At 35.4% G+C, this 8,664-nt stretch overlaps 1 protein-coding gene across 1 annotated transcript in view; it reads left to right on the plus strand.

Annotated features, from left to right (window-relative positions):
* The window catches only part of ADGRL3 (adhesion G protein-coupled receptor L3), a 765,791-nt gene that overhangs the window by 537,981 nt on the left and 219,146 nt on the right, over window positions 1–8,664 (plus strand). The gene's annotated exons all lie outside the window — the stretch shown is intronic.

An 8,664-nucleotide genomic window follows, 5' to 3' on the forward strand; every position in this document is an offset into this window, starting at 1 on the left:
GTTAAAGGTGATAGTAAATATATATTTTACAATGCAGTATCTGTTTAAAAAGCAAGGGGAGATGGTGTGTAAGAAATCTGATGACAGAATGAGTAAGTCTTATTTATTAACTAAAAATGTGAACTATAGTTCTGATAAATGTTTGTAAAGCAAAATAAGAAATAGGGCTGCATAGTGATTGAACTAGTGGAAGTCTAGTTGAAAACCAACCTAGATTTAGAGATTAACAGCTAAACATTACTTTTTTAATTGGAACTTTCTTCTTTCATTATCCTATTTTTTTAATAAATTAAGATGGCTTAATCTAAGTCATTGATATATTTATTTTCTTACAATTTGATATTTTACATTATTTTTTAAAAAGTTATTTTAGTATGAATAGTTCATTTTGTAATCTATAAATTAAAATGTGTATTTTAAATGGATACCACTTATTTAAAGATTTTTTAAGAAACTAGTCATACAAAATAAAAGTTAAAATAGCATTTATAATTACATAATCTAAATACAGAATGTGGTTTTCTCTTTTTAAGCAATATTTATTACTGATTTCCAAACGTTTTATACGTATCCTAAGGTTGATTTTCCAGTTCAAAGTATTGCAGTATATTTTCTTATACCTTCAGAAATATTAATTACTTGATATAATAAAAGTCTTTAGGTCTGACTTTTAGAAGCATGTTTTCTCTAATGCTATTTCTCCTGCCAGGACTCTCTTACCTTCTCTTTTCTATTCACTAAGTTTCTACCAGTGTTCCAAGGCGCTTCTTTATCTTCAGTTCCTCTGTAAGCTTCCCTGGACTCTGTACTAGGGAGGAGCTAAGTGGATGTCTCAGTTCTCCAAGTGCTCCCTGGCGCCCCCCAACCCCCACCCCTCTGCGCTTGCCTCCACTTTTACACCTAAGACATTGTCTTTTATCTTTCAGTGTGTATGTTTCCCTTTCTCTTCTGTAAGGTCTTCGAGGGGAGAGCGTGTCAGAATTACTATTCTCCTCCAGCCACTGGTCTGTGCGTGGCACATACTGGGCAGTCACAGGACAGTTTCTAAGTGGCTGAAATTTAAAGAGACAGCCTAGATGCTGAAGGATGCATCCTCCGCGTTCAAGCAGAAAAGGGAGTAGGGATCATAGGAGAATCCCACAGAGAGGGAAACAGAATGAATTGAAACATGGATATGTCAAAGTGATGATCTTTTTAAGGAAATATGCTGGGCACACAGTAAAATGGGAACCGTTTGAGAGGAAGAGACTGGAAAGATGCAACAGGGCAGATCGTGAAGGACTGTATCACACATGCAAAGGAGTTTGCATTTTATTCTGGAAAAGAATGATGGAATACTTTTAATTTAAAAAAAAACACTGTTCCCTAAGTCAGTGGGATGCTACATTGTAACATGATCAGTGCTTGATATGAGAAAAGTATCTGTGAAGTCAGTGTGGGTAAAAGATGACTGGAGAATGAGTTAGGAATGTGTCAGCGGCAACGGCTGGGCCTGAGAAATATGTTGAAGAGACGTGTCAGTCAGCTGAACAGAACAGGGGGAGGAACAGAAATGCCTCCAAGGTTTCTATATTGATTAACAGCTTGGATGCTTATGACATAATCCCCCACCATGAGGGATAGGTACGTTTTACATTGACGCAATGTTTTAGATATGTTAATTCCTAGCAAAATGCTATTGCTCTGAAAGATGTAAACCTGCTTATGCAAGTTGGTGACCTCAGTATAATTCAATTTTTCAGACATGCTCTCAGTATGATTTGGGAAGAGTACTGTAAGCTCTTGCATAGGATGTGTAATAACCCACTCTAAAAGTTAGTGGCTTTAAACAAGAAACATTTGTTATAGTTCTCAGAGTCGGTTCAGTCACGTGTGTGCTGACTTGGATGCTTAGCAGTTGGCAGATGGTTGGTTTTGTGGGGGAGGGAGCTCGCATGTGTGGTAGTCAACTTGATGTCATTGGGGGTGATGGCCATATGGCTCTCATTACCCAGCAGCCTAGCACAGGTGCATTCCCATGGTGATAGGATTTCCAGCAATATATAAACAAGTCCCAGAGTTCACATGTTTTTCAGGACTCTGCCTGTGTCATGTTTGCTATGTCCCATTGGCCAAAGCAAGTTAGCCGGCCCCAGGCGTGAGAGAGCAGAAATGGACTCCATCTTACAATCCAGAGGACCATGAATACAGATAAAGAGAGGACTTTCAGGCAGATAAAGAGTAAAATAAATTTAGAAGGAAATAAGTCAAAAACTAGCTGATAAAAATGAAAGGATTTAGAGCTAATAAAGTTAAACTTGGGAGTTCTAGAACTTCCTTGTTTTAGTTTCTTCAACTACTACATAGATCAGAAATGAGAACTTCACAGTATCTTTGTGAAGATTAGGAGTAATGCAGAATAAAGTCGGCATCTGGTAGGCCCTAGATAAAACGCGGCTGCTACTATGTACTTTTGGGTTCATCGCTGTGGCAAATGGGAAGAAATTGAGCTTTGAAGCCAAGGCAGACTTGCATGACCTTAGAATGATTGTCTTGATAACTTCCAGTTCTCATATCATTTATCTACTTACATTGACTTAGAGACTCTCCTAAATTGCTTGGTGATTAATGCAATTGCAGCTGTAGTCACTAGCTCATGTGCCATAGTTCTACAGTTTTTAAAAAAAATTCTTAATTAGATAAAGAGGCTGATATAAATCACCAAAATAACATGGCAGACAATCATGTGCTTTTTTCTTAAACCTAATATTTTATTTCTAAAAATATTTTGAAAATGGGATAGAGTTGGCATAATAGCATTACTTTGGAACAATAAAATATTTCCTTTCAACTTTCAACTATCACTCCTCACCTTTATTTACTATTTTTAATTATACTGTAAGCTGATGTCAATATTTATATTCAGTCAAATTATACAAATGAACTATATTATATCTATTGGTAAATAGATATATGAAGATATATATATAGATAGAGATAGATATTTATGTATAAATATAGGAACAGAGAGAGGGCCTCTCATCTATATTATAGTTTTTTATTTGAATTAATACAGTAAGATAAATTATTTTTTTAAATAATTGGGAATTTTATCTCCAATGATTTTTTTGTAATATTATATAGCAATATCATCTGAACTGCCTGGATACTAACATTAGCTAGCAATTTTAGCTTTTATTTTTCTATTTTTTGCTAGAGTTTTATACATATTGCAAATATTAACAATATATCTAGATAGTCCCCTTCCCTCATTAACCTGTAGCTCTCTGTATTTTCTTTCTTGTCTACAGGCATGTTAAAGTTTTAGGAATTATTGCTTTATAGATAAATTCCTTGTGTACTTTATAAACTTGATTGCATTTTAATAGGAAAACCATACTTAATTTTTTTATATTCATCAAGCTAACCATACAAAACAATAACATTTAAGAATATAGTAATATAATTATCAATATTAGCACAGGGAATTTTTCAATACAAAATATGAACTATCTAACATACAATAACACATCATATTGCTTCAGATGTTTTATCACTTCATTCTGTTTTCATCTGAAATATTTTGGATTACTTGGTAATTTTTTAAAAAGTAATGATTGTACTTTGAGTATTTGAGACAGTGGTCTAATTATTGATAACATTGAATTGTGTTTTAAAACCATATTCTTAAAAATAATTATATAATTGTTCAAAATATAAATATAGATATAGACATAGATATAAATATGACAATTTCATTCCCTTTTTTTTGCCCTCTCAAGTTCTATATCATATATGAAACATTTTCATTTTAAATACCATGTCACCATCCTTTCTCCTTTCAATTCTTGATTTCTTTCAGTTTTGTTCATTTTTTAGGGAAAAATATTTTGTGAAATTATTGCATTTGTTTGTCAAATGTATTTTTTTCTTTGGTATTGTGCATCTTAATTGTGGCCAACGTGCTCTTAATAACCATATGGGAAATGTAGAAGCAAGTTACCAAATAGCCTTGAATAAAAAGTTGTGATCTGCATTTCAAAGTAGCCAAAATTCAGTGGCACTTACTGTTGAGTAAATTTGAGAGGTTCTATTCTTTAAGTCTAATGTGATCATACATGGCATTTGGTCACATAATTTATGCCTGTGGTGACTTTATATGCATTCTTCAATTTACAGATTCTATTACTGAATAGAGGTGTAAATTCTGATAGTTTACTAGTGCATTAATGTCACAATACATTACAAGGTAATTAACCAGAGCTGCCACTATAAATAGAAAAATAGTCACAGCCCTCACTATAAACTACTTCATAAAAGTAAGATCCTGAATCAGCACTCACCATTATAGTGATTTTTCTTGCCATATGTCTCATTAATCAGGAAAACAGCTTCATCTGGAAGCACTATTATTATTAAAGCTTTCATTATGAAAATAACGTCATTATAATTTTGTAGTTAACTTAATGGGATTGATTATATATTTCCATACGGAAATAAGTCCTATATACTTTTCAGACGTATTTCCCAACTTATATATTATAACTGAAAATGAAAGACTACTTTGGTACTTCTGTAGCAGAGTTGTCAGTAAGCACAAGGGAGTTCTTGGAAGGGTACATTAAGAGTTGCAGTTCTGAAGGTCATGTTTCCTCACCAGCTATCCTTTTCTCCCCGGCCTTTATTTTGCCTCCTAACTACCCACATGAAGACTATTCAACCTCAGAATTGTGTCTGAATTACAGTCAGGATCACTCATTGAAGTGAGATTTTGGGTGGGATTTTGTGTTGGAAGCTGAATCACAATCCTAAACAAAGGCTTATATTACTTGACAATCAAATATAAAAGTTGAGGAATGCCCTTCCGTTGTAACTTTGTTATTTTATTTTTGGCTTTGTCTTGTTTCATTGTTTTCCTATACAATTTGGTGATAACCTTAGCAGTCAATTATAGAACCCAACCTAGTAATTCTTTACAACCTCACTAGCAATTCAAGTTAGATAAATTTCTGTTACTTAGCAACAGAAGATTAACTTCTGAAAAATTTTTCCATTTGTATTACTAAAGATGATATTTTTATGTTCTGATACATAAAAAAAAATCAAAAGTAACCAGCTATACTCCACCTTCCAATATGGTAAACCACTAGTAATAAAGCTGGTGAATACAGCACTGTATTTAATTTGTATATTTTGTATAATCTTTCTTAAGTAGAGTCTTATATTTAATCATAAGTCTAATATTAAATATAATTTGTGCATTTGCTAATTGTTAACAGTTGCAATTTATAGTCAGAGAAAAACCTAAAATATTTGGGGACATTTGAAAAACTGCATCTATTTTTTTATTTTCTTTTTTTCTATAATAAACTGAGTAATATAAGCATGGTTTCATTGGCACATAATCAGTGAACTAGAATCATGCCAGGCATGAAGTTTCATGTGCAAATTGCGTTACACTCAGCAAATCTACACACTGAAAATATTTTTTAAAGTTTGAAAAAAACAGATGGTCCTGCTTGGTACATCTATATTAAAATTAGGCTCTAGCCAAAAATTTAGCATCACAAATTAGAGACATTAACACACAATATTATCTAGAAAAATGTAAAAACATTGGAAATTGATTAAAATAAAAAAAAGGAACAAGACATCTGGCATTCTTATTGAGGAGTTTCCAGGCCTGTTCTTTAATATTTGTGTGGTGTTTTGATAACTTATCTGGTTAGCAGACATTATATATTAGAACATAATTCCCTAGCTTCAGCCACTCTTAACCCAAAGAAATAAAAAGGAAACTTGCACATAACAGAATAACAGAGTGCTTTGATCATGTTAAATAAACACCCCTTTCCTACACTTGTAAATGCCTAACATTTTTGCTGTGTTTAAAGTACACTGCCAACAACTATGAGATAGAAAGAGTATAGCTCGTTAATGTAAATTGTAAACACCACTCCCGTTTATTAAGTATATATCTTGTAGCTGACATACGAAAAAATATTTTATACATATTGTCTCATTAAGTCTTACCAAAGATGCTATCACTTTTTCATTCAGACTTATTGTTCATCATTATATTTCTACCCTCGAGCATACTATTGTAATATTATATGGTAATCACTGATTTTGGTTTGAATTTAATGGAAGTTAAATTATAAACTTAATGGTAAAATGTACATTTTTTCAATATTCTCAGGAATAAGTATAAGGGTTTTGTAAGTTATAACATACTTCCCAAATATGTATGTTATTGTTTGCATTTAATTGTAATAACCCCAATTTGCTAACCATATGATCATGGACAAACCCATAGCCACAGCAACAGCCTCTTTCCCAGGATTGTTTAAGTATCAAATATCAATATAATCATATATGTAAAATTACTACCTACCCTATAGACTGCTCTGCAAATATAATTTAGCAACAACACTTAATAGATCTAGTCTAAAACTGGGTATAGCTCATAAATGGCAAGATCAAGAAAATAAGTCCTCAAGAGAGTTTGCCATGTCCTTATCATCTTTAAATCATGTTAGTTTAATTATATTACAGTTTTATATGAAAAATAACCATATTCTATACATTTTAAATCTCAAACATGTATCAAACAATAAAACTATACCTCAGCCCTGGCCAGTGTGGCTCATTTGGTTGAGCGTCCTCCCATGAACCAAGATGTCACCAGTAGGATTCCCGTTCAGGGTACTTGCCAGGGTTGCTGCTGGATCCTCAACAGGGAGTGTGCAGGAGGCAGCCGATTGATGTTTCTCTCTCTCCCTTTCCCTTACTCTCTCTCTAAAATCAATAAAAATGTACATATTTTAAAAACTATACATCAGCTTTTCTCTGTGACCTCCTGGAAGAGTAACTTTCATTTTATATTTAATTAATATTTTCTGTGTAGTTGCATCTTAGGCATGGTTTAGGTTCCAAAGTTAATGGGAGAGGATAAAAACTAAAAAATAAAAACCCCACCATGAAAAAATTCTCTGAATTATCCTTAAAATATGGTATTTCCAATAGTGAGGTATTCCTTAATATCAGAAAATGTGCACACAAAAATACCCCAAGTCTCTTTTGGACATAGAGATACTTATGTGATGAGTGGTGTGAGGAGACATACAACTGAGAGAACATTATCCCTACTCCTCCAGCCATGAGCTCCTTGAGTAAAATGGGAAGTGGAATCTTCCCCCCAAATACTTTTAAATGTATATATTTGAATGTAAGGCAAATTAATTTTCATGTGACTATACTGTAGTGAGTTACTACTGTGTGCCATGCACTCTACAGGGGACTGGCAATGCAGTGAGGTACAAGAGAGAAAAGATGTTTGTCTTTGTGGACTTTACCTTGTCATGGGGGAAGTAAACCATGTATCACTTATGGATTAGACAACCAAGATTATGAACAGGTTATGATTAAATGTATAAAAAAGATATGTAAGGTGGATGATCAAGGAAAACTACTCCAGGGAGGTAACTGTTGAGCTGAACTGAGAGGAATAAAAATAAGTAGGCCTTGACTGAATTTGAAGGATAGTATAACCAAAGGTCCTAAACTAGAAAAGTACTGGTTTGTCAGTTCTTTCGTTCACTAATGAGGGCCTCTTAGGAGTCAGTCCTTGATGGAATTGCGCGGTTTGCAAGTCTGTCAAGAAGCAGGACTCTTGACAGGGAAAAGAAACTATAAATTAATAAAAAATATAACAGAGAAACCAAGATGGCAGCTTAGGTAAACACCAGAAATTGCTGCCTCGCACAACCACTTCGAAAATACAACTGAAAGACAAAACGGACATCATCCAAAACCACAGGAAGGCTGGCCAAAAGAGAAAAGCACAATGAGACTCAGAGGAGGTGCGGAAGTAAAGTGCAGAGGTACAGAGGCGCATGCGGAAAGGGCTGGCAACTGAGGACGCGGTTGTCTTTTTCAATCTGGAGGGAGACACAGGCTCCCACTCTGAACTCCAGTTCCTGGCAAGTCTCTGGGGACCCAGACTCATACGGGGAGAAACTGGACTATCTGGCATTGGTCGGAACTCAAGGGTGGCTTTCTCTCGGAGGTGCTTGCAGCAATTACCGAGGGACACTGAGACCCAGGGCCTCTTAGGGCTGGGCTGAGGATCAGCCATAGCTGTTTGCTCCGCCCTGTTGATGCCCTGAGACCCCGCCCCACCGAAGCTGTGCGCAGAGGCTTTTGCATATGAATGGCCTGGCCCTTTGCAATCTAAAATTACCTAACAAACTGCAGCTGGGTCAGAGAGACCCAGAACTTCCAAGAGAAGGCCCAAGGCCCCACAGCAGCTTGCATTGCTTCACATCTGGGCCTCATCTAGGCACCTCCAAACCCCAAACAAAGAAGAGGAATCTGCAGATCTCTCCATAGCTCCTGCTGGGTAGCCTCAGGCAGAGGCTAAATTAGCACCTCCTTAGAGATCCAAGAGCCAGTGTACCCAGTGGTCAGAGTGGGACCATCCAGATTACAACTCCTCAGATCCATAAGGGACACACTCAGGGGGCAGACTCAGTGAGCACCAAAGCCCCACTGAAGCAAGTCTTGCCCCAGAAGGGTGTCTCCAGCACAGAAGTTCTCCCACTGTAGACACAGCTGATTCTCACAGCCAATTGGCCTGGAGGTCAATTCCTCCCAGTGATAACTACAACAATCAAGGCTTAATTA

This window comes from Myotis brandtii, unplaced genomic scaffold (assembly GCF_000412655.1).
Source record: "Myotis brandtii unplaced genomic scaffold, ASM41265v1 scaffold28, whole genome shotgun sequence".
Lineage (NCBI taxonomy): Eukaryota > Metazoa > Chordata > Mammalia > Chiroptera > Vespertilionidae > Myotis > Myotis brandtii.